Source organism: Triturus cristatus, chromosome 3_2 (genome assembly GCF_964204655.1).
Source record: "Triturus cristatus chromosome 3_2, aTriCri1.1, whole genome shotgun sequence".
Lineage (NCBI taxonomy): Eukaryota > Metazoa > Chordata > Amphibia > Caudata > Salamandridae > Triturus > Triturus cristatus.
In genome coordinates, this window is record NC_140584.1 from 807,844,961 (window position 1) to 807,872,383 (window position 27,423).

At 48.9% G+C, this 27,423-nt stretch overlaps 1 long non-coding RNA gene across 1 annotated transcript in view; it reads right to left on the minus strand.

Moving 5' to 3' along the window:
* The window catches only part of LOC146858181 (uncharacterized), a 39,375-nt gene extending 19,135 nt beyond the window's left edge, over window positions 1-20,240 (minus strand). Inside the window, exon 1 of the long non-coding RNA XR_014979664.1 lies at window positions 20,159-20,240. This is a non-coding gene — a long non-coding RNA (uncharacterized LOC146858181). The remainder of the gene's footprint in view (window positions 1-20,158) is intronic.
* Window positions 20,241-27,423: the final 7,183 nt, after the last annotated feature.

Here is a 27,423-nt window from a genome sequence, read left to right on the forward strand (position 1 = left end):
ACATTTGTTTTGACACATATCTTGTGGAGTATTGCACATGTCATTATCATCTTGCACACAGTTTCTGGAGACTAGAGTAGCCTTCTGCCTGATAAATCTAGGCAACGGAACCTGGACTTGAGCATTCCACAGCTTCTTTCGGTGATGTTTCGAGTTCTGCAAAGGGCAGAGTTGTATGCCTTTTGTGGTTCAGTCTGTGGATTTCCAAATGGTGTCATCAACCACGTCTGTAGACCATATCCTTCATCAGCTGTAATTGGAAAGTAATCAGTAATGTGTTACTGTAGGGTGACATAGTTCATTTCGACGACCCAGGGAACAAAATAGCTGTAGACCTCAAAGAAGATCTAGCCGCACTCAGCCTCTCATTTAAAAATCTCCACTCCACCCACATCAAGGGCAATCTCTTGGACCCAATCTTCTCAAATATTCCGGAACTCACCACATCAATACCCCTCCCTATCCCCTGGTCAGATCACCACCTGATTCTTCTAAATCACCCAATCACCACCGAAGCCACTCACAGCCCTCCACCCCAGGCACCTTCCCGCCCGTGGCACAAACTTGACACGGGTGCATGGATCAGCCAGTTGACAGCCTCCACTCCCACTCTGGATCCGGACCCCTCGCTAGCGGACATCCAAATCCGAACTTGGATAGAAACATCCCTAGACTCGGTCCTCTCCTATAAACACCTCCCCAGTAAGAAGGGATCATTCAAATCACCTTGGTTCACCCCAGAATTGCGCGAATCGTGGAAAAAATGCAAAAAACTAGAACACCTCTGGAGGAAAGACTGGGCCTCAAACAGCAGAGACAAATATAAATCATCCATGAAACAGTATAAAACCTGTATAAAAGATATGCAAGCTGCCTATTTTGAAGGAAAAATTCTAGCTGCAGCTAACTCTTCCAAGGAGACCTACTGCATTGTACGGTCACTTATGAAAGTCCCCGAACCTCAGCCCGTCGCCGACCCTACCGGCGCTAGATGCACCCAACTTGCCGAGTTTTTTTCCTCTAAAATCCTCGAAATCCTAAAGACCGTCCCTCATCTCCACCCCCCGCCAGACCCACCAGCTCGGCCCACCGACCGAGACGCCCCCTTCCTGGACACCTTCTCCCTCATATCCACTGAGACGATGGTGGCCACCCTCAACCAAGTTAAGAGCGGCTCCCCGGCCGATCCAGCGCCAATGAGCAAACTGAAATTAGTCGCCCCTACAATATTCCCCCTCCTAACCAGGCTGATTAATGCCTCCCTCTCCCAAGGGATAGTTCCCACCAACTGGAAAAGTGTGATAGTACGCGCCCTCCTCAAGAAACCCCACCTCGACCCCACGGACCCCTCCAACTTTAGACCTATTTCCCTCCTCCCAGGCATCAGCAAAGCGGCGGAAAAGATCGTGAATGAACAGCTATCCACCTTTTTAGAGACCCACAACCTCCTTCGCCACTCCCAGACAGGGTTCAGACCAGGACAGGGGACCGACACCGCCCTCCTGGCCGTGACAGAGGAGACTAGATCCATCTTGGACGCAGGGGGATCAGTGGCAGTGATCCTCCTGGACCTGAGCGCCGCCTTTGACACGGTGGACCATACCATCCTCCTCCACCGTCTTCACAAAACTGGAGTCACTGGGACCGCCCTGGCCTGGTTGAAATCGTTCTTAGAGCATAGGACCTTCCAAGTGGCCGATAGTCACGGTCACTCCAAAGCCCTTCCCCTTCAGTGTGGGGTTCCCCAGGGATTGTCCCTGAGCCCCACGCTTTTTAACGTTTACATGGCCCCTTTAGACGACATAGTCTCACCATTCGGCATAAAGGTGGTCATGTACGCCGACGACACCCAACTAGTCGTCTCCATCAATCAGTCCGACCAGTCCATGGAGAATCTGGTCTCCTGCCTGCAGAGCATATCTAAATGGATGGGCGACTCCCGCCTCAAACTCAATGGCGAGAAGTCGGAGATTATGCTCCTAGGTGACCCACACAAACTCCCCAAGTCTCTCACCTGGCCACCCAGCATGGGCTCCCCCCCTATACCAAAAAATGAAATCAAGAGCCTAGGCATCTGGCTTGACCAGGACCTTAGCTTCAGAGCCCAAGCGAGAAAGACAGCCGGCACATGCTTTGGTTTCTTTCAAACTGCCCGGAAGATCCTCCCTCTTATCCCTCCCCAGTCTAGAAAAATTCTTATCCAGGGCCTCATCATCTCTAGATTGGATTACGGGAACGCCCTGTACCTGGGCGCCCCAGTAGCTGTCATCAAAAAACTCCAGCACGTTCAGAATGCCGCAGCAAGACTCCTCACGGGGACGAAATCCAGATGCTCTGCTAAACACTCCCTCAAAGCTCTCCACTGGCTCCCTATTCAGGAGCGCATCGCCTTTAAAACCCTGTGCATCTCTCACAAAATCCTCCAGGGTAAAGGCCCCTCCATACTAAAACCACTCATCAAACCCCACAAATTCACCAGACAGCTTAGGTTAGATTCCCTTTTCCTTGCCAGCATCCCTAGAAAAAAAAGAGCGCGTACGGGTGGGCGCCGCTTCGTATACAACGTCCCAAAGCTCTGGAATAGCCTCCTCCTCAGCATCCATAAAGAAACCAACCTGCTGCCATTCCGCAGGCTACTGAAGACCTGGCTCTTCCCCCAATAATTCCCCCCCCCCAGGAGCATTTCAAGCTGACACGACAGCGCTGGGACGCCCTTGGGTAGCTACGCGCTTTACAAATCCAAAATCAAATCAAATCATATACCTGCCTCGGTCGTCTGTCCAGGTTGAACTCACAGCTAAGGGAAAGGAGTTTCTTACCATAATGCCTACTCCCTGGGAGCTGGTTGTGAATCCCGCATGCGCTAGCAAGTTGTAGCCCCACCTGTTGAGTGCATTACAGGAGTTTCCCACCAGGTGCGTTTCTTGAAGCATAATAACATCAGGGGCATGTCGCTTAATGTATTGCAGTATGACACTACGTTTGACTTTATCTCTAAGCCCATTGACGGTCCAGCTCAATATTTTAGCGCTTTTGTCCCATTGCGTACTCATTGGACCCAAAGTAAATTCCAACTTCCTCTGTGTAAATGCCAGCATGTTTCGTCAATGCAATTCCGGTAACGTATAAAAGTTGTGCAGTCCCAACCCAACACCCCCCTCCCAACCCTCCTCCCCACTTCCCGTTGAAAGAGATGATGCACACAACAAAAGAAGAACCCATATGAATGTCCCTACCCTCCCTGCTACACTGCTGCGTAGGCTCAAAACTACCCACATCCACAACTAGCAGAGCGCCTGTTGCCCAAGAAACCCGTTAACTGTTACAGGAGTTGTGGGGTGAAACTGCTTTAGGGCCCCCGGAGCCCAACTCCAGCCCTCACTGGGGCATATTATTGGTCCCGCAGTGCCCTCCCTACTTGGTAGCCACTACCCCTCTGTGTAAAAGAGCAAATGGTATACATTACTAAGTGTTGCAATGAGTCCTAGAGTCTGTTGCCAGACGATAGGAGTTCATTTTCTGCCGGTCGCCGAGGCAACCGGGCTCATGGATCTCAATCTCCACGATCGCAGGCTTCTCTTTTCAGGTTCTGCTGTGCCGTCTTGGGAGCTCTGCAGACTCACTCGAGAATCCCTCCAGCTTCCTGAGATCGCCGGCCTCGTCCTCCGTGTGACCCCTTCATCCAGCCATGCTTGCACATTCGATGGGGTCATGAAGAACCATGATTTCCCATTTGCCATAACCTTAAGTTTTGCTGGAAAAAACATCATGTACTTGATGCCCTTGTCCCTGAGTGCCCACTTCACCCCGTCGAGGGAGTGGTGTTCTTGTTGGACCTTGAGGGTAAAACCAGATAGTTGCATTTTTATACTTGAGATCTCCATGTAGGCGGGCCGCCTGTAGTATTGCGTCGCGATCTCTGTAGTTGAGGATTTTAGCTATAATCGTCCTGGGGGCTTCGAGGAAAAGGTCCACACTTTGTCCCTCTGCCCCTTCTGGAACACCTACCACTCGAACGTTGTTGCGGCGGGCCTGCACTTCCTGGTCCTCCATCTTAAGAGCCACCTGACCGTGCTGATGGACCAATTGTTGGACTCTTTCTTCCAGTTTCAGAGTTTTGTTTTGTAGCTCTGTGACATTGACTTCTGTCTGCGTTACGCATTCCGATGTCTTGTTCATGTCAGCCCTGAGCAGGTTCATTTAGATGGAGACTTTAGCAAACTTCATTTACAGTGTAGCGCCCAGCACTTGGATTGCCGCCATTATGGAGCTGAGTGATGGTTCGGGGTCGCCTGTCAGGCCACCCGTGACTCCATCTTCTGGCATTGACTGTTTGGGATCTGGGTATTTATCAAGTTTATTAGTTTGCACAGATGAACCTCCCTTGGGCTTCATCATGACGGGAGGCCAGGCGACCTTGTCTTGGGAGCAGTTTGGTCACTTGATGGTGAGTAGATCTTGCACCGGAATAACGCACAATATTGGTAAGCCGGGTGGACTACCGGCCGCTGCACAGCATCAATGGTAGTATAGCAGGCACTGTCTTTTTAGCTCCCCCTATATTGCAGCCACTGAGGGTGTCTGTACCTCTTTATGCTTTCCAAGGTTCAGTAGTGTCTGGGGAACCTCGCCGTGGGGGTAATGTCCACCCGCCTCCAGGTGCCAGCTGTAATGCGGCTAGAGAGGTTTCAGTACCCCTGAAGCTTCTGGCGTATTGTTAAAGCAGGCACGGCCCGCGTGTTTCCCCTCGTCCAGCAGCCGTCGTATATCCACTCAATCCTGGAGGGGCCGCACGTGTGTAGCTTCCATGTAAAGCGCAGTGTGCCGAGCTTCTGCGAGCACCATCAATGCCTCGATTCTCGTGACTAGGCCCCAAGGTGGGTGCAGCCCCGAAACTAGTCTATCACTGGTATGTGTCTGGCCGAGGATTCCACTCCGTGGTGAAGGGGGCAGAGGTCTCTATTTAGTGTCCAGTGGCAATAAGAGCGTGGGGACCCCAGGGCAAGGCTGCACCACCTGCACCCATAGGGAGGGCTCGCCGCCCCAACATCACGTTGCCAGGTAGAGACGCCGTGAACGCCACAAGCTTGCCCACTACTGTTTCTGGCCTTACCAGTTTGTGGTTATTTCATGGGAGGGGGTCCTCAGCCGACTGGGATGGCGTGCACAGACTGAGAAATCCTGGCAGGTGACACTGGCTGGTGCGGTGTGCAACACCTGACACCGCTGGCTTCTGTTATAAGTCTCTGCTGCCAAGGGTGCACTGTGCGTGGTTGGCCTTTGTAGTTCCTGCCCAATGGGTGCTGAGACGGGCTTTACACATACACGGAGTCGGGCGGGAAGAAGGGGGAGGACTCCATACCCCCGATTTACCATCCGCTTTTTCCTTGTGGTGCCGGGCCTGTTTTCCTGGAGCTTCGGTCGGGCAGGAAGAGGGTGTCGGCCGCTGATGGTCGGAGTTGGGCATGTCCTGATCCCGGCCTGAGACACCGGTTCTCGCTGCAGCCCCGCTGTCTCATGCCGTCACCCGATATGTGTCAGTGAGAAGCGTTAGGTCCGCCGGGGGCCTCCTTATGTTCAGGCAAGCTACGAGCCTCCAGCAGCAGCAGCAGCAGGTCCTCGGTCGGGCGAGGCGATCACCCAAGCGCCGCCCACTCCCGCCAGGCCCTCGCCTGGGCACCGCCTTGGAGTACGCAGCCGGGGAAATGAGATCAGGCAAGGGCAGCGTTACCAGAGTCTCACACCGTTCGGTGCGGCGAGTGTTCCACAGGCACTGCGATCGCGGCAGCCTCGTCAAGAACGGATAGTTGATGGATATTGCTGCGGTGGAGCACCTTTCTTAAGCCGCCATCTTAGTCTGCGCCAGGCCACGCCCCCGTCGACAGTCTTCTTAAATACTTTGGCTGGGTAGGGGATCAGGGAGGTCTGTCGGTAATTTTTGAGATTGCTGGGGTTGGCAGAGGGTTTCTTTAGGAGGGGTCAGACCTCTGCATGTTTCCATCTGTCTGAAAAGGCTGCTGTGGTGATGGAGGTGTTGATGATGCTGGTGAGTTTCGTGCAAATAGGGTCGGTTCCGAGTTTGAAAAGATGGTGGGGGTAGGGGTCGGTGGGTGCCATTGAGTGAACGGATGACATAATGGCCATGGTGGTCTGAGTGGTGAGCGGAGGCCAAGTGCTGATCATTCGGCTGCTGTGTGCTGGTTGGTCGAGGCTGTTGAGGTTGAGAGCAGTGGGTTGTGGGTCAAAGTTGTTGTAGATGATGGCAATCTTCCTGTGGGAGTAGTTCAAAAGGGTGTTGCAGAGTTCTTGCGAGGGGTGGATTATGTTCTCTGCGGCTGCTGGGTTGGAGAATTCCTTGACTATTTTGAAGAGTTCTTTTTGTGTGGTTGACCGCTGTATAGATGCAGGCTTTGATGGCTGTTCTCTTGATTTCCTTGATGCGTTGGTGGTAGTTGCTGAGAGCTGCTTTGTGAGTGGCTCTGTCAGAGGGGTTTCCTGAGGCGTACCACTGTATCTCTAATCAGTAACAGTTGTGCTTTGTGGTTCTGAGCTCTGGGGTGTATCAGCTGACTTGTTTTGAGGTTTTGTTGGTTTTTGCTGGGTTCATCGGGACAACTCTGTTGACGTGTAACGCCCTGAACGTCTCAGGATCGTTTAACAGACACGACAATGAGGACGCAACCACTTGTGAAGGGTTAGTTCTTTTAATGAAGGCAAATAAAATACAAAGAACAAACAAAAGTTATAGTCACTGGAATCCTCCAGGCTAAGTACGTTACCAGCCCACAGCACGGATGGTCCTAACCGTCCTCTGCATATACGCCGATCCCGGCGTATGCCAACAGAGGGCAGAAATGAAATGGCCGACAATGCCAATCGGTAGGCTGTGAGGGGCACGAAGAGTGTTGGGGAGAATCGAGGAGTCAGGGAAACACCCAGCCGGGGTCTCTACCTGAAGGGAGCAGCCGCTCAACCTCTTCCTCAGACTGCACCGGGACGCGGAGTCACCTCCTGGTGATGCGTCACCGATACCCCAATCACAAGCAAGAAGACTGAACCGAGAGCAGCCGCTCGATCGATCCTGTGGACTTCCGAGTCTGTAACGCGGCAAACACCTCCTGGTGTGCGTTACAGCTGGCAGTCCCTGTGTCTCTGGTCGGGCTGGGAGTTACGACTCCAACCAGCAAAAGCGCCACTGCGCTTGGACTCAGCCGAGTCAAAAAGCGAAGCTCAATGGTTGACCGGTAGAGCTTCCGGGTCCTTCACAGGTGACGATGGGGCAAGACACGGCCCAGGGAGTAACGACTCGACCTACCTCCGTTCTTGCCTTACTGGAGCACCACTCCGGAACACTGCTCTTCACGAAGCAGGTACGTCGGTGTAAACACAATATCCGACAGCCTTGTACCTCCCGGTTCCTCCCTTTATAGGGCGTGTTTTCCTTGAGTTATGTAACAGCTCTCCTGTTTACATAAGGGCGTGTTTCCCTTGAGTTATGTAACAGCTCTCCTGTTTACATAAGGGCGTGTTTCCCTTGAGTTATGTAACAGCTCTCCTGTTTACATAAGGGCGTGTTTCCCTTGAGTTATGTAACAGCTCTCCTGTTTACATAAGGGCGTGTTTCCCTTGTATGACAGGAATTCTTGACAGTACATCCTCCCTCTCAGCGGCTCCCCACGGGTCCAGCGCTGGCAGGAAAACGCCGATGGAACAAGGAGACCAAGCGCGGAGCATGAACCCCTTCAGCCGGTTCCCATGAATGCTCCTCCGGGCCATAGCCTTTCCACGCAACCAGGTACCACAGCTTCCCCCTGCGCCATTTGGACGCCCGTATGCCCGACACTTCATACTCCACCTCCGACTCCACGCATACCGGCCTAGGTGTCCCAGACGGCTTGGAGGGTGCTGGTTTGAGCAATGATACATGAAAGACAGGGTGTATCCGCAATGACTGGGGCAAGCACACCTTCACGTTCACGGGACCCATACACTTGGTAATTCGATAGGGGCCCATGTACTTGGGATGGAACACACTGTTCTTTCGAAACCTCATGTTTCTTGTGGATATCCAGACGTAGTCTCCAGTGCGGTACAGTGGCCCGGGCCTTCTCTTCCTATCTGCCGCAGCCTTGTATCTTCTCTTGGCCTCTATTAGGACAGCCCTTGAGCGCATCAACGTGTCTTTTATGTGTGCCACCCTGTCCGCTGTGGCAGGAATCCTGTCCTCTCTGAACGGATGTAGAAATGGCAAGAACCTGGGATGTTGGCCATAGTTGCTATAGAACGGAGATGACTGTGTGGAGCTGTGAGTGGCGTTGTTATAGGCTATCTCTGCAACCCATAGCAAGTCGACCCATTCTTCCCTGCCCTGGTCCACAAAACATCGCAGATACTGTTTGAGCGTTTGGTTCAGGCGCTCGGTTTGGCCGTCCGTTTGAGGGTGGTAGCTGGTGGACAGGGCGGTCTTAACATGCAGCGCAGTGCACCAAGTCTTCCAGAATTGCGCAGTAAACTGCGACCCCCGGTCCGACACGATCACCCCAGGTAATCCATGCAGTCGTACCACATTCTTTAGGAGTAGTGACGCCAATTCCCCGGCCGTAGGGACTCTCTTGCAGGGGATGAAGTGCCCCATTTTCGTCAAGTAATCCACCACCACCAGTATTGCCGTCATCCCCTGGTCTACCGGTAGGCCCACCACGAAGTCCAGTGATATACTATCCCATGGTCTATCCGGGGTCGGAAGTGGATGTAAGAGCCCTTGGGTTCGGCCATGGTCGGCCTTCATGGTAGCACACGTAGGACACTCCTGTCCCCACCTCCTGACATCCACTCTCATGGTTGGCCACCAGAAATGCCGTCCCATGCTAGCCACCGTTTTTTCAAAGCCCAAATGACCTGCGCATGGAGAGTCATGGCACCAGATGAATGCTTGTTTCCTTAGCCTAGGCGTGGGTATCAATAGGCACCTGCCCTTCAGGGGTATCCCGTCCTTCAGCTGCCATTCTCTGTGACTGAGGAGCCACCTCCGCCATGCGAATGACCTGATCCCTCTCTTTATTCCCCTCAGGAAAGTATCCGGTTGGATAACCCCCAATACCATCCTCGGGGAAATGATGGAATGCTCGGTCGCAGGCAATGGTTCCTTAACTGCAGATTGACGGGACAGGGCGTCCGCCTTCCGGTTTTCCGTCCCCGGCCGATATGTGATGCGGAAGTTGAACCCCGCAAAGAAGATCATCCACCGCAGCTGTCTGGGAGAAAGGTGTCTTGTGGCCGTCATGAACTGTAGGTTCCGATGGTCCGTGTACACCGATACCACATGTCTTGCCCCCATCAACCAATGCCTCCATTCGGTGAAGGCGTCCTTGATTGCGAGAAGCTCCTTCTCCGCAATATGGTAGTTGCGTTCAGCGTCGTTGAGTTTGCGGGACATGTACGCAACGGGATGAAGCACCCCTGTGTCGTGGTTGCGTTGGGACAAGATAGCCCCCAGCGCCACATCCGACGCGTCCGCTTCCACCACGTAGGGGAGATCCGGATCGGGGTGAGCCAACACCGGCGCCTTACCAAAGGCGCTTTTCAGGGCCTCAAAGGCTTTGTTCGCTTCAGGGGACCAGACAAACTCCTTGGACTTCCTCAGTAGCTGTGTGATTGGGGCCACCACTCCTGAAAATCCATCTATAAACCGCCTGTAAAAGTTGGCGAAGCCAATGAAACTTTGGACGTCCTTCACGCTTTGGGGCACCGGCCATTCTTTCACCGCCTTGATCTTTCGTTCTGCCATCTCCTGTCCCTCTGGACTCAGCATCACTCCGAGGAATTCCACGGATGTGACGTGGAAGTCACACTTGCTGAGTTTACAAAACAGCATGTTTTCCCTCAGCTTTTGGAGCACAGCTTTGACGTGGTGTACGTGCTCCTCCACACTGGACGAATAGATGAGGATGTCGTCGATATATACGACCACGTAGATATCCAACTCCTCTCTGAATACCTCATTCAAAAAGTACTGAAAGGCTGCCGGGGCGTTGCACAGACCGAACGGCATGACGAGGTACTCAAAAAGGCCGAACCTGGTCTTAAAGGCGGTCTTCCACTCGTCTCCGTCCCTCATGCGCACCAGATGGTATGCCCCTTTCAAATCCAACTTGGTGTAGATACGAGCTTTCTTGACCTGTTCCAGAAGTACACTGATGAGAGGCAAGGGGTACCGATTTTTTATGGTTATCGCATTCAATGCCCTAAAGTCCACACAGGCTCTCAGCTCCCCATTAGCCTTCGGGATGAAGAAGAGTGGCGAGGCGGCCGGAGACTTGGACGGGCGGATGAATCCTAGCTTGAGGAGTTTATCCAGGTACCCCCGGAGATGCACGTTTTCAGGCTCCGTCAGGGCATACAGCCTGCCGCTGGGAACGCTGGCCCCTGGCACCAGGTCGATCTGGCAGTCAAACTGTCTATGTGGTGGTAGCACTTCCGCCTTCACCTCATCAAATACATCCTCAAAACTGTGATAAGCCTGGGGGAGAGCCACATCTTTTTCTGCCGCTGTAGCCACCGTCTGACTCCCGCTCTCATCTGCGTCAAGGGATTCCGTTCTTATTCCACAATGCAGGATGCAATACGGTGACGTCATTTCGATGCGATGTGTTGGCCAATCCACAAAGGGGTTGTGTTTCTGTAGCCACGGCAATCCCAATATGACGCCATATTGGGGCGCTCGGATGATGTTAAAATCGATTTGTTCCAAATGGTTCCTCCCATATCTCATCGGAAGGACCCCCGTGTGCTGTCCGATGGGCCCCGTCACCAATCGCCTTCCGTCTACCGCATAGACGTCTTCGGGTACTGCTTTGGGAAGAAGCACTAGCCCTAGCCTGCATGCCTCGTTGTGGTCCATAAACATGCCAGTGGCCCCTGAATCCACCATGGCCACAACGGGTATCCACTGGTCATGCACTCCCACGTGCACCGTGATAAACAGGTGTCGTTGTCCCTTAGTGACCGAGTTGGAAAGTGAAGGGATGGATGAGTGACTCCGAGATGCCCCTTCTCTGGTCTTGGAGTCCTCTAGTTTTCCGCCGGTATGTCCACCACGGCTGTTACCGACCGGTTGGCCCGATAACGTGACGTCTTCGGTTTGGCAGGGCATTCACGTACGTAGTGGCCTTTTTTGCCACAATATAGGCACAATCCTTGTTTACGGCGTGACTCTTTCTCCGTGGCTGTGAGGCTCGCTCGTATTAAGCTGATGTCCATGGGTTCTCCCTTGGATGCGGTGGAAGTTTCAGGACTTCCCACCGTCACATAGGATGGAAGGGATTTTCCTTTTCTCCCATGATCCCCCTTTCTTTCACTTAGCCTATGTTCCAGCCGTAATACCAGGTTGATAAGGCCCTCACATGTCTTGGGTTGAGGGTCAATATGAGCCACGGTGTCCTTGAGCTCATCGCACAGCCCTTGATGGAAGAGCGCCGTCTGTTTAGCAACAGGCCACTTGGTTTCCGCAACCAGCCTTCGGAACGCGTTGAGATACTGCACCAGGTCGTTGGATCCCTGTCTCAACTCAAGCATTTCACGGTCCGCCGTGTACCAGTCAGCCCTTCTGTCGAATACCTTCAGGAATTCCTCGCGAAAAGCACCCCAATCACATAAGAGGGGGTCGTCCCTGCTCACCAGAGGTACGGCCCATTGTGCCGCGTTTCCAGCCAAATAGGATATAAGGAAAGCCACACGAGCCTGACTCGTGGGGAACGCCTTTGGTTTGCACGATAAATGTAGCGCCACTTGTGTGAGGAATACCTGCACTGTGTTAGGATCCCCACCGTACCTCTCTGGTGTTGCCAAGGGGATGGCTACCGGCATTTCCACTACTACCGCAGGGGTCTGGTTCGTGAGGGAGGTGCTGGGCGTGAGCGGGTCCATTTGGATAGCATCCAGTCTGGCTTTTACATCGGCTGTTTCTTGCCTAGAGGCAGCCACTTCAACTTGCATGGCCGCTAAAGCAGCCAGCACATCATCAAGTGTTGCCATGTCTGTTATCGACCGGGAGACAGTTAGTGTTATTAAGGTCGGATATTTTGTAACGCCCTGAACGTCTCAGGATCGTTTAACAGACACGACAATGAGGACGCAACCACTTGTGAAGGGTTAGTTCTTTTAATGAAGGCAAATAAAATACAAAGAACAAACAAAAGTTATAGTCACTGGAATCCTCCAGGCTAAGTACGTTACCAGCCCACAGCACGGATGGTCCTAACCGTCCTCTGCATATACGCCGATCCCGGCGTATGCCAACAGAGGGCAGAAATGAAATGGCCGACAATGCCAATCGGTAGGCTGTGAGGGGCACGAAGAGTGTTGGGGAGAATCGAGGAGTCAGGGAAACACCCAGCCGGGGTCTCTACCTGAAGGGAGCAGCCGCTCAACCTCTTCCTCAGACTGCACCGGGACGCGGAGTCACCTCCTGGTGATGCGTCACCGATACCCCAATCACAAGCAAGAAGACTGAACCGAGAGCAGCCGCTCGATCGATCCTGTGGACTTCCGAGTCTGTAACGCGGCAAACACCTCCTGGTGTGCGTTACAGCTGGCAGTCCCTGTGTCTCTGGTCGGGCTGGGAGTTACGACTCCAACCAGCAAAAGCGCCACTGCGCTTGGACTCAGCCGAGTCAAAAAGCGAAGCTCAATGGTTGACCGGTAGAGCTTCCGGGTCCTTCACAGGTGACGATGGGGCAAGACACGGCCCAGGGAGTAACGACTCGACCTACCTCCGTTCTTGCCTTACTGGAGCACCACTCCGGAACACTGCTCTTCACGAAGCAGGTACGTCGGTGTAAACACAATATCCGACAGCCTTGTACCTCCCGGTTCCTCCCTTTATAGGGCGTGTTTTCCTTGAGTTATGTAACAGCTCTCCTGTTTACATAAGGGCGTGTTTCCCTTGAGTTATGTAACAGCTCTCCTGTTTACATAAGGGCGTGTTTCCCTTGAGTTATGTAACAGCTCTCCTGTTTACATAAGGGCGTGTTTCCCTTGAGTTATGTAACAGCTCTCCTGTTTACATAAGGGCGTGTTTCCCTTGTATGACAGGAATTCTTGACATGACGCATTTGGTGGTCCATGCGGAGAGGTTCTGGATGGCCTGGCTAAGGTCTGATGACGCTTTGTGTTAGATGGTGCTGAGGGCTTGTGTCCACTGTATCTCTTGTGAATGGTGTGCTGAATGTCAGAGATGGTGAAGTGAAAGATGGTGTGGCCGGTCCAGGTGACGTGGTTGGATTTGATTCTTTTGCTGGAGGTGAAAATGGAGTTGAGTGTGTGTCCAACCTTGTATGCCAGTTGGGTGAGGCCGATTTTTTCCGGTTCTCCAGGAGGGCGGTGGCGTTGGCGTTGTTGGGCTCTCTACCCACCCAGGGGGTGTCTACACACTACTACACATGCCTGTCCTCATAGGGAGATGTTTGAGAGAGAGCTGAATGTGTCCTCACATTCAAATATGCACAACAGAAAGTTCTCAGCAAAGAGGGTACTCCATTTGATACCTTACTATGTAAATTCATCACCATAAAGAAAGGTATGAGCAGAGAGAGCAGTCTCTACTCACAGCCTACTTTGCACATGTTCTAGTCTGGGGAAATGTCTGACTTGACAGGAAAGAGTGTCTTCTTGCCCTGTTCTCTATAGTTGTTATGCAAGATAGACAGTACTGTGTATCCCTGTTTTTCTAGAGAGAGGTGTCAGCAGAGAGGCCACATGTTGCCCACACCGTACTGCACATCCATGTTATTTTGGAGATAGGTGTTAGTGGAGATAACAATGTTTCCCTGCACGCTACTTTGAATGTGTGTCATTCTGGGATATGTGTCATTGGACAGGCAAGTCCATTCCCACGCCCTAATATAGACGGCCATTGCCCTGGGGAGAGTTCTCAGTAGAGAGGCCTTTACCTCTGATACTTGCTATGATACACAGAGGTCTTACATGTGAGGTGAGTACCTTCTACACACTACTATGCAAATTGCTGAGCCTGGGGAAAGATGTGAGTGGCGAGGCACTATCTCTTTTCACCCTATGCTACACACTGGTCACCTTGAATCAATATCTCAATGGAGAGGCCACCCCTCCACATAGTCTACTATCCACAGTTGTTGGTCTTGGGATAAGTGTGAGTGAGAACTCAATCTCTCCTCACATTCTACTATGCACTGCTGTCATACTGTCATTGGAGAGGCCACTTTTTCCGACATAAGGCATAAGTACTATAATGAAGGAAAGTGTAAATTCCTGTCAAAAAGGTTTTCATAATCTCACAAGAGTCTCACAGGACTGGAAAAAAAAGTAGGGGATGGAAAAAATCTTCCTCATGAGAGAGGTTTCAGTGGCGAAGCTTCTGTGTTTACACAGTCTAGTATACAAACCATATGATGCAGTTATCATGCATGAAAGTTAAATGTTTGGGCACACGACACTCTTATGAGAGCTGGAGAAATACGAGTGAGGGTAGGAGTTTGAGTGCCCCCCCTCTGGCGAAACTCTTGCAGGTGTCAATGTCCCGGGAAAAAAAGGATTTATACCATGAAACAATTGCATAATGTTGGAATAGGGTGGCTCTGACAAGAGCATTTGTGTTTATAGGATATAATGTTCAGTTACACATAGAACTGGATGCATTCCTTGATGTTATTAAAGAAGATCCTGTTCCCTTCCACAGTGAAGTGCACTCCATCTCACCTATTGACAACTGGCATATCAAAACAGATGTTGTTATGATATATAGAGCCCATGCTATTATCACAAAGAAATGCAGTAACTGTTTCATTGACATGCTTCTGGGATTTCTCAATCTTAGGGCAAAACTATTTGACTATTGCCATTTTTAGGTCTCGCCTGAGACAGCGCTTTAGCGCTGCACTGGCGAGACTTATAGTAAGCGAGTTTTGGAAGTGCAAACAGTGGCTTTTCAGGCCTCCAAATACAGTGCATGTGCGCCGTCCGGGCGCGCGCACCATTTGGAGGCCTGAAAGCACTCGTTTGCTTTCACTTTCGCGGGCCACACGGCCGCTTTGAAGTGTGATCGCGATCACTTACATTTCGCGGGCGCTTTGAATACATTTGAATACAGGGCCGCTTTGATGTTTGATCGCGATCCCGATCACTTTCACTTTCGCGGCCGCTTGTTGTTTTAGGTGACTTGTCCCTTCTTTCTTCATGCATGTGCTGTGATCAGACCCTCACCAGGGTTTATGGTTGGCTGACCCCACTCTGAGGAGGCTACATTTGTCCATGGTGCATTGACCTGGAGGTGACACTTCACCACGCTCCGGGAGATGCCGCAGGGTTAGATGGTCCCATGTTTAGACCATAGCAAGCACTCCATTGCAGGAGCGTGTTTTCATTGACATCGCTGGAAAACACGGGATCCTCTGCGTGTTTGAGATTAAATAGCTCTGGCTTCTGCCAAGCGAGCGCTGCGCCTGATTGCAGCCCCTCACTCACTGTCTGACCAAGGGGAACCGTTCTTGGTTGTTCCCCAAGCACCGATTATGCTAACGCTCCACTTTTTCTGCGTGCTCACATGAGAGAGCTGACCCCGTGCTCCACCCCTCAGAGTCCTAGAGGGGCAGCGACGTCGCAATCCTCAAGGTACCGGGAGCGGTGGGAGCCCAAAGCTCCTCACAGCTAAAGTGCTTCGTTTACTGACATCCGACCCGAGTGGCCTCGGAGGAAGACCCAAGCTGTCTTTGCGTTAATGTGAAGCCGATTGCACGTCCTCACTTGGATTGGACCTGAGCGGTCCCAGGACCTCTTTAATGTTAGTTGTCTGCCTGTTTCCTTCGTATATGCCACTGACAGCCGTGCTTCTAAAGCAAGGAATAGTTTGCAAAAGCGCACACGCATTGTTCTTCATGAGTACAGTACACTCAGTTGTAGAAGTGGAGCGGCAGCCTTTGCAATATAGAATTTAAGCTTGCGATTCACCTATGTTGAGCCTTCGCTGAAATATTCTCAAAATTCCATCTTCATGTTCAGTGTTTTTTACGTCTTTTCTGATGCCGGGTCAGAACCGTGAGGTCTTCTTTCCTTCGTTCTGCAGGCCGGTCGCCTTCCTCATCTGCTGTAAGGTTCGTTCTTTATATGTTTGTGTATACTGCCTACCATTAACGGAGCCCCTCAGTTGCCTTTCTATTCATGCAGACACACTGCAGGGCACAGGTGGGACTGAGGCAGGAGCACACGAATGGAGCAGAGCCTGTCTGCACCAATGAGGACTTTTGGCACAGTGTCGAGGGAAGCTGCACCTTTTATCTTTTACAAAAACGTTTTGCTAAAGACATTGCTAGGGAGTTTTTTTCATTCAAATTTATACTTTGCCATTACAGATTTGGCTAATTGTATTAGGTGATAAAAAAAGAGTAAAGGTCGTCTACTAGTGACATGGTTCTTTTTGTTATTTTCAAGTTTTTTTTCTTGATTTTCCCGTCTAGCCCTCAGTCAGCCGGTCGAGCCAGCCAGCCCAGCTGAACTGCGGGACCCCTCCGCGGCCGGCCATTAGCTGGTCAGTCTTGCGCTGGTCGGACCCAGGAGGGTTTCGCCAGACAGGGGGTGGATTTAGCCTTCCAGCCATGCCGTTCGGGCCGCTGTTCCACCGAGGTCGTCAGCCTGGCTGACCTTATGTAAACAAACATTTGCAATGCAATAGGTCTCGCAGTTATACGAGTTTGAGCTATTGGCACTGTAAATGACAGTGCATTTTATTGATGTTTTAAAAAACCCAAACTTAAATAAAAAGCATTGTCATTTACAATGCCAATAGCTCAAACTCGTATAAATGTGAGACCTATTGCATTGCAAATGCTTGTTGCCTTTGACATTAGAATGCAGTGTGAGAATAGAGAGACATCAATTGTGAAAAGGTCTCCTTCATTAGGATTTCATGCGTCATCCCTGTGATTGTGCCTAGGTCATTGCCACCACCGTGCACTATCATGAGGCCTGGGTGCTCACAATCCAAAATACTCTCAACCATTGGTAACAATTGATGCCACTCCACACCTCTGTGGCCAATCCAAGTTAAGTCCATGTTTGAAAATCCAAGATTTTTGTCAATATCACAATTAATGGCATTGTATCTAGCCCAGAGGATGTAGCCATGCCCCAAAATCTAGAGGAGACTATGGTGCACTATGAAGATCTCAGTCACAAGAGCCGCCGCCTCAGCGCCCTAGTTACGACGCACCATCAATGCCACTTTTGAATCTGGCACTTTCCCAGATGACTGGAAATGAACAGAAGTCAAGCCCCTCCTCAAGAAACCCTCTGCAGACCCGACGGACCTGAAAAACTACCGACCCATCTCTCTCCTTCCCTTCACAGCCAAGGACACCAAGAAGATCTTCAAAACCCAGCTGACAAACTTAATCGAAGAGAACTCCATCCTAGACCCCTCCCAATCCGGATTCTACAGCAACCACAGCACAGAGACGCCCTCCTCGCCGCCACAGATGGCTCCCACAAGCTCCTCGACCAAGTCCACACCACTGCCCTCATACTACTCAACCTCTCTGCAGCCTTGAACACCGTCTCCCACCGCACCCTCACAGCCAGACTCTACGACGCCGGAATACAGGGAACCGCCTTCGACTAGCTCTGCTCCTTCTTTGCCGGGAGAACCCAAAGGATCAGACTCCTGCCTTTCCTCTCCGAACCCACAGAGATCAACTGCGGAGTACCACAAAGATCATTGCTCAGTCCCACGCTCTTCAACATCAATATGGCCCACTCGCTGCCATCGTCAGACAGCATGTACTCAGCATTGTATCCTACGCCGATGACACCCAGCTCATGCTCTCCCTCACGACCGACCCCTAAACCACCAGTCTCAGCTTCCAAAAAGGAATGAAAGATGTCGCAGATTGGATGAGCAGCAGCTGTTTGAAACTCAGCTTGATGAAGACAGAAGTGCTAGTCCTCAGACCCTCCCCTTCGATGTAGGACGTGGCCCACCACCCTTGGCATCCCCCACCACCACGGACCACACCTGGAACCTTGGCATCATACTCGACTCCTCCCTTACCATGACCCGACAGATCAACGCCGTCACCTCCACCTGCTTCAACACCCACCGTATCATCCGCAAGACCTTCAAATGGTCCCCCCCGAAGCCAGAAAGACCATCACCCACGCACTCATGACAATCAGACTGAACTACGGAAACGCCCTCTACACTGGAATCAACAAATCCCTAATACACAAACTCCAGACCATCCAAAACACTGCGGTCAGACTCGTCTTCGGCATCCCATGAGATGAGCACATCACCCAACACCTGCAAGACCTCCACTGGCTCCCCATCGAGAAGAGAGTAACCTTCAAGCTACTCACCCACGCCTACAAATCCCTCCACAACATCGGACCCAATACCTCAACGAAAGAGTCTCCTTCCACGTACCCAAAAGTAACCTCCGCTCCGCTGACCTCACCCTGGCAGAAACTCCACGCATCCGCAGAACCAGAGCGGGTGGAAGAGCCTTCTCCTACATCGCAGCCAAAGCCTGGAACGAGCACCCAGTCAACATCAGACACTCCCCTACTCTGCACACCTTCAGGAAGAACCTCAAGACCTGGCTCTTTGGCTGAACCGGAGCTGCACGCCCCGCCCCTCAGCGTCTTGAAGCCCTCACAGGTGAGTTGCGCGCTTTGTACCCCCTGATTGATTGATAGAAGAGGAGTGCTCAGCAAAATGAGTAAGCTTTGGGAGCAAGATAGAGTTATAGGAGGAGTAAAAAATGGGATGTGGCAAAATTATAAATGTATTTGGTAGACTTTTGGCAGTTAGAAAAGTAGGTTAGGTTGTGACCAACTGTTGTTTTTATGGGACACAGGTACTTGATTAACAGTATGAGCTTTTCTATTGGGTGATTTTCAAATTTTGGCACAGTCTCGCGACAGGCTCACGAGAGTAAAGCAGGCAGCACTGCCCCTTCAGACTGCACACAAGGGATTTTCTAACTGGCTCTCTCGAGAGTTTTTAAGAAGGGAGAAAAGGGAAACTTACTACAAACAATATAGATAATGATAGCTCTGAGAAGAGCTGTTTTTGTTAACATTTTGTAACAACTTTAATTTTTTTTGTGTTTCCCAACTTTTTTACATTTATTTTTCTTTTTACATTTCATAGTAGGGCAGAACTAAAAGATACAACCGGTGGAGAAAAAGCAACAACATCTGCTTAAAAACAAAAAGGGGAAAATCGTGGAACAAATAACTGCTCCAAAGAACCTAATGCTGAGTGGGTCATTTGTGATCTTGGGCAAGCTTGTCCTATGCAGACCTGCTTGCTACTGATGAAAAAATGATCTGCTTACATAAGCAGCAAAAAGTGCTTTATTAAGATGTTCAGGGTTGTTATCTGCTTTAGCACTCAGTACCTGTGCAGGCATAGTATCTCCAGGTGTAAATTATGTGGAAGCTCTGGAAGAGTTGTCCAGCTTTGCAGTACAAGCTAACTCTGCCTGAGCAAGCCTTTGTGGATGCATAGATCTGAGATGCCTTCACATGTCTGTGGTCCACATGCTGTACTGTTTGGTTCTACTCCCCCTGCTGAACTCCCTCTTGCAAAGTTTGCAGATGACATATTTTGTAGAGACTTTTTTGCTGCCTGACCTAATGTCAAAAATTGGCATACCGTAGACTCTTCGGCAGACTGAGGTGGCTGCGCTGGTGGCACAGCACCAGGCTGCTCATCAGAATCTTAGGAAGATATGTTCCTATGCCAAAACAAAAAGGGACGCAAAGCAACAAGGTCTACAACAGCAAATTCTTTTAGGCAAATAAACCAAAAGGATAGAATTCCCCGTTTGTAAATAAAGACATCCATATCAACCAATCATAACTCTTCCTTGGGATGTGTTTTCACTCCCGGACCTCTCGCGAGTTAAAAAGAAAACTGTTGCTTTATAAATTGAACTAAACAATTCATAATTAAATATTGAAACTTAATCAACACCTCTAATGTCTTTGTGTGTTCAGAATTACAAGAGAACACTATTATTCATTCATATTTATTAGTTTGTGCAAAGGAGGCATAAAATCAGATGGAAGAGCGATATAGACAAAAATCAATAAGTATGGGATAAAATGACAAAATAATACATACCATATATTAAATGATATAAGTAGGCTTTCCTGTTTTCAGTTTCTATTTTTGGTAAATTCTGGTGGGGTTTTTTCAAGTAATTTCAATACCTTAAAAAAAACAGTGGTTATCAGTGGTTACACATTTCCGCGCCATTAAAAACTACAGAAACAGTATTTTTCCGGTGTTTATGGAATGTTTTGTTTTTATTATTGCTTGCTTTCTGCACTGATAGAACATGGTATATTGACAGTGTATGTATAGTGTATATGAGGTCCAAATAGATTTTTGCAAATTAAACTTATTGTAGTACACCATACAATACTTCTTCTATGACTCTTTGGTCATGTGTGCTCGCTCTTTCCTTCCCATGTAAACTTCTGTGAAAAGGCCCTCTCAACATTGGTACTTGAGATGGGCAACGCCAAAACAGCCAGTACACAATTTGTTAACTCTGACCACTGACATAGCTTTCCTTGCCAATACTGGTTCATTTGAAGATTGCAATTCTCAGGGCAGGTTCTGCAACATTTGCACTGATCTGGGCGCTTATGCCCTCAGAGTTATTGAAGCGGTCAAAAATGAAGCAGCACTTTTGAAACTACGGAGGAAATTCCCCTTTATTGAAGGGATCTAGAACAGAATACCACAGTGAGGTTTCATTGATTTCAAATGCCATTGCTTGTGAAGGGACATTTCAATGCAACATTTCAAGCCATTTCTCATACATTGTAAAATAAACGTTCCTGAATTGCTTTTCACCTTTGCTTTACTTACCAAGTGGCAAGCACTCTAACATGGAACATGCTGCAGTGCCAAAAGTTACTAAAGGTGTCGCCCAGCCTGCTCTCAAGGAGATGTTTCACATCTACACCAGTTATGCTGAACGCTTGGCAGACAAGTGTGTTTTCAGACTCTAGTTTTTTTAATCTGTCCACAACAGCAGTTATGTTTTCTTGTAAAATTCTAAGAATGCAGTGGAGTGTACTTTTTTCCCATCACTATCAATATGTGACCAATGATCCTCACATTTCTTGCCTTTGACATCATCACTCAGCAAAAATTCTGTAAACTTTTTCCGCTTGGATAATACAGCATTCATAGCCCCTTGGACTGAGAACCATCAGCTAAGGGACACAGTTGGGATGACTTTTTCTTTGATGCCACACAAAGCACGAAATGATAAATATTTGTGTTTTAGTTCCTACGCATAAGAAAACAGTGCACCAGAATGGACTTAAAAGTCAATAGCATTCCTCATTAACTCTGAAGATTGTAAAGATGCTTTCAGTATACCATCTAACAAGTGGCAAGGATCTCTTACAGGGAAGCACTTCAGCTCAGGTATCAATTATGACAGGACATCACACCATGTTTTTATGTACGTAGCTGGATCACTGCAAATACAAACAATATCACTCCAATCTTTGTTGAACTTGGAAAGAACCTGTTTTGTAGAGTATTCCAAGTGACACTGCGTTCCATGTTTTCCAAAAAGTCCGGTGTCATGTTTCAACCACTATCCCAGATGCTTGGTGATAGCGCCTTTTTCACATATACTTGTCACTATACCTTGCATTGAATTTTTCTCACTAGAAACTGGGGGCTGATGTATTGAGGGTTTTGACCCATTCTGTGTGGGCAAATGTGATTACACATATTAGGAAAGATTCCTATGAAACCAGCCATTTTACCTATCAGTGAAAGAATCAAACACAGCCAAAATATCAAATATGATTTAAATATTTCCTGATTCTCTACAGTTTATAAAATATTTAAACTTGACCTAAAACATGCTTATTAACCCTGCATCTTTAGACCAAAGACCACACAACTGAAAGATTTTAGTGGCATCCCTAAACAACAAAACTCAAGCAGAATAATGTTATCCCAGCCTTTCTTATTGCTAGCTTGTAGAACAAAGTTACATTGTTTTGGCCCCTTCAGGAAGAAAAAAAATTACTCATTCACTATCTTTTTCCTTTCTTTGAATGGCATTTAGTTTGGGGTTGTGCAGGTGTTTTTCAGTGTTTATATGTTTTCACTGGTGAGGGCTATTTTTCTTTCAGTGTGGTTTTATCAGCTATTATAGGTTTAATCCTAAAACCTGTCGTACTTTAGAATTTGGGACCACGTAGGAGGCAGGGCCCTACCCCTGTCTATCTCGGTAATAGTGAACCGCGAATGGTTAATGCGGTATGTACAAGTGCTTTGTGTAACGTTTTAGCTATGAATGCACTGTGTATACGCTATTTTACATCACTACGTGGGTTCCATTTTGTATCGGTGGCCATCTTATGGTTGCCCTCACATAGGCTATATAGCATGAAGCGAAAACGGGCCTTTTAGAGCACATGTGCCTTCCTTTGACTTTTCTGTGACCTGGGCAGCTTGGCTCTGCCGCCCCAGGTCAAACTGGTCTCACGAGTTCCCCGTCCTCTGGCCACCTGTGATTAGCATTAGGGCTTGACACACCATAAAGTCTTTTCATCCTACACGAGCCTCCAGCTAATCTCTTTCACACCTGACTGTTCCTGCTTTATGGCTTGTTTCCCAAAACAGGAGATGCTCATGTTTATTGGGGCCTATCGATATCTGATGTGGGATCTGAGCCTTGCTGGGTAAATAATTACGGGCTGGCTTAACTGGAATGTGGGATGGTCATCATGACTCTGCCTTTTCGTTTGTAATGTATACTTTAAATGACCATACCATAAACCTAGGAATGTATGCCTGAAGCAGGAAATTCTGTATTTAAGGAGAAGCCCGTTTCTGTGATTTCCAGCAGTCTCCTGAGAACATACACGCTGTTGTACTTCTAGGATACCTGTAATTGGTCTGCAGCCAATAAACTGATCTTTGACTTCACCCAGAAGACTCTGTGTTTCTGTAGGTCTGAAACAGGGAGAACCCCGAAGTCATAGGGTGTGTTCCCCTGCACCGCTGGGCTTAAAATACCCAGTACTTCAGTTGGCGCCCAACTCGGCGCGATTTCAGCGGTACCGGTCCAAGCCAGAGGTTTGTGAGGAGCTTCGTGTGGAAATTCTGGAGGAAGGCCGCCACTTCATCGACCCCTGCATGTCGACGTGGTCCGAAAGTCTTTTCTGCGAGGTTCTCCGCGTCCCAACGGCTACGAAGGACTGCTGCCCTGATTAATCGCCCTGTTTTGGACCCTTGACGATTTTTTGGTAGAGCGAAACAATCGAGAGAGTCTTCTGGTGACGTCATCGATCATCAATATTCAGTTAAGTATAAGTGGAGCGTCTCCCAGTTTGAATTTGGTATCCTTCGGGATCATTTTGATTTGGTGCTTGCAAGTCCCAAAGCCAGAGGACTCGTGTATTCACGAGACTATCGTATTCGATAATCCTTTGACGTTTGAAACTAGACTAGTGAGCGAAGATGCCTGGTTCTAGTGTATTTTGTAGATTGTTTTGTTTGGGTTGTGGAAGGGATTTCCAGTTAGAGGATTCATGTCCGGTTCCTCCAATTGGAACTCCTACTTATGAGCTTTATGTAAAACATGGCGTGGGCCCCATTGCATATAATGAAATATGGATCCGATATACTAGAAAGGACGGTGTTTTAAAATGGCCCCAAAATGGTAGTTTCGATACAGATATCTTAGATAATTTGGAAGTTAAATTGTTTAAAAAGAAAGCCCGGCCGGCGATGTTTGATTCTTTCCGCCTATGGCGAAAGGAAGCCAAACAGAAGGAAATAAAGCTAGCGAAAAGGAATAAGAGAGAGAGAGGTATGTCAGTGATGCAAGCAGCTGTGCAATTTAAAGATAACGAGGAGGAACAAATGAATGAGCAATTGCACAGACAGCGCAAACTAGGGATTGATAAATGTTACCCTGTTTTGTCACCCCTTGTGCAAGATGAGACAAAAGAGAAAGAAAAAGATTCCCTAATGTCCCATTTGTTAAGTTCGCCACCCCCATATGCGCAAAATGCCACCGCACCTCCATAGCTTGTAAATGCGCAGCCTCTAGTAAATATGCCGCAAGCCTTCCCGCAGCTGCCAGCTCCTCTTCAGCTGGCTCCTATCCCTGCAGTGCAGCCCTCTCAAGGGCCGCCAGTTTTGCTACCTGTTACCCCCGCGCTTTCTGCGACTTTGCCTAGCACGCCAGCGGCTTCCCCTGGCGCTCCTTCTTACACTACTCAGGTACCTGTATCTGAATCTGTTTTTCTTCCCTCTGTCTATCCCCCTGTTTTCGCCTCAACTTCTCCTTCAGCACGACAACGACTGGCTAATGTAGTTACTAGTTTAATGTCGCCTCTCTTTGGGTCATCTAGTGCGACACCTGGTTTACAGCGTAAGCAATTGCGCAGTCAGCTACCTGGTCCCGAAGAGAAAGAGGTGTTAGATCATTTGGCGCGTAGGTGGATTGGTTTCCCTTCACTCTATGATGTGGAATCGGTTGTTAACGTTTTTCACCAATGGGATGCCCCAAAACAGAGGTATGTCTTTGATAAAATGTGTGAATTCCTCTGTGAGGAATTGGAGGATAAGGGTGCAAACCCAAACCCACAGGAATTGTGTCGAGTGCGATTTGATTTCGAAACAGGTGTAATTGTGGGCCCCAAGGTAGATAAAGCAGTTGCGACTTTACTGTCCCTCAGAAATGGCGATTGTCAGCAATCATTGTTTGACCAGGATTTCCCTGTGGGGAAGGAGGTAAAAGCGCGCTAATATCCGATGCGTGAGGTTCCCCCAGTTTGGAGACCTGCTGATCCGAATGCTAATCCAGCTGTCCCAGCACATTTTCAGCGTGTTTGGGTGCATGTCCTTTGGAAACGATCTGAAGTAATAGCGCTTAAACAGACATTGCCTGACCCCCGTAAAAACCCTACCGGTTATTATAAGGAGTTATCCCAAACTGCAGAGTCGTGTGTCATGAATTTGGCCGACATAGATATGCTGTTTGGGAATGTGGTTCCACAGCCTTTATGGGGATCCATTCGTAATGTAGATCACGCTGTAGAATTGGGTGACACATGGGCTAATATGGTTGCTGCAGACGCTAGACAAGTTGGTGGTGCAAAACCTTAGCCTTTGGTAGCAGAGCTCCCTGGTAGAATTATTACCTACATGAAAACTATAATGCCTGCGATGCGCGTAAATTGGGATAAACTATCCGCATGCAAGCAGAAGAAAGATGAGACAGTGTCTGATTTCTTCACCAGGTTTGAAGAAACGTTTATCGACCACAGTGGTCAAGACATGAGCACTGAAGGTGGCCAACGGTTATTTGTTGATAAATTTGTGCAGAATCTACTTCCCGAGTTGTGTAAGAAATTAAAAGACTCAGAAAGTTCTTGGGCTGTTTCCTCTTCAGCGCAAATACTGGCTACTGCACAGTATTATGAGAATAGAGACAAAGATGAGAAGGATAGAACAGATAAGAAAACGAAAGAACTAAAGACAAAGGTCCTCTTGCAGCAGGCCTATCCGCCACGTGGAGGACAGAATAATTATAGGCAAACACAAGGTATCTATCAGCAGCCCCAACAGTTTCAGAATAATCAGCAAATGAATGGGTATTATCAACCACGAATCCCTGTAGGTCCCAACCAATGTTCATATTGCAAAGAGGAAGGTCATTTTAAATATAGTTGCCCTAAATTAATGCAGCGTAACAGTAATGCGTATGGCGCAAGAGGTAGAGGTGGTCAGCAAGCTCCTAGAGGCAGAGGGCGTGGAAATATTCTCCAGAACGCGCGTCCTCTTCCGCCTCAAAATACCATAAATAGCTTTGATCAGCAAGCCAACGCGACTGGTAATACAGCTCAGTACTACAATAATTATTATTATGCAGAAGATGACAATGTAGAAGATAATGATTACTAGGACAGCCGTAGACAGAGAGAGGGAGTTGTTTCAGTGCCAGTGGATCAGAGCGGACCTTATGTTAAAGTAACTACAGCAAATGTAACGGAGCCCTTTCTGCTGGATACTGGTGCTGCAAAGAGTTCAATCATGCATTCAAAACTCCCTGGAGCGCCTTTGTCTGGCGAAATGAATGTCTCAGTAGGTTTTTCTGGCGCCCCAGTTAAGAACCCGATTTCTAGTCCTATGTCACTTTCTGTTGGACCTTGTGAGCTAAAAGCACCCCTCATTCTAACGACAGGTTGTGGTGAAAATTTGCTAGGCTTAGATTTGCTAAAAAGATTGCATGCAACGCTATATTGTTCTCCCTCAGGAGTACAACTTACATTAGGCAAGAAAGTGATTTCCCCGATGTATTTGTCTAAAAATGCAATGCCACCTGAATTGTCATCCCTTCCGGATGTCCTTTGGGCCACTGGTCCCAATGATGTGGGTCTGTTGGAAATACCGCCATATATGGTCACTTTAAAAGCCAATGTCAGATTGCCACGCATTCCCCAGTATAAGATCTCCAATGAAGGTCAGAAAGCGTTGTTAGAAATTGTCAGCGATTTGATCAAGAAGGGTGTGATTGAAGAGACAAGAGGCAACGTTTGCAATAGTCCTGTTTTACCTGTCTTAAAACGAACGGACCCTTCACAGCCACCTGTTTACAGATTTGTGATTGATCTTAGAGAGGTTAATAAGATTGTTGTACCACAGTTTCCAGTTGTCCCTGATATAACTGCCTTGTTAACTATGATTCCAGCCTCCGCTGCATGGTTCTCAGTGATCGATCTAAAGAATGCTTTCTTTAGCATCCCAATTGCAGAGGAGAGCAGAGACATTTTTGGCTTTAGTTTAGGAGGTCGCAGCTTCCGCTTTAAACGCGCTCCCCAGGGCTACTGTGAGAGTCCATCAATATACAGTCAGGCTTTAAAAGCGCAGCTTGATGCACTGGTTTTACCAAGTGGCGCTATCCTCATTCAGTATTGTAGGAGAGTAGGGTCTGCTATCCTATGGTCACCCCAAATTTTTGCTTTTTGCTTCACTGGTTTTTGACATATTGAGGCTGTGGGCCTGCCAATCAGACCCCCAGCCTGCTGTTCTCTCTACTAAATTAAAACTATGCACCCTAGGTGCATAACCAATTGGAAGTGGATCACCCTGTCAGCCCCTGTACCAGTGTACACTAGGTACCCAGGGCATTGGTGTACCCAAGGCCTGCCAGGGGCTGAAGCATGTATTATGCCACCCCAGGCTTGGCCTAACAATTTGACACAACTGGCTGATCACTCAGCTGGGGTAAGTTGGTGTAATCACCTCTTACTTAGGTGTAGTATACCTATACCTAACCTTAAATGGGACACCTGGTAACCTATAAGTCACTCCTATGGCAGGCCTTAACAATC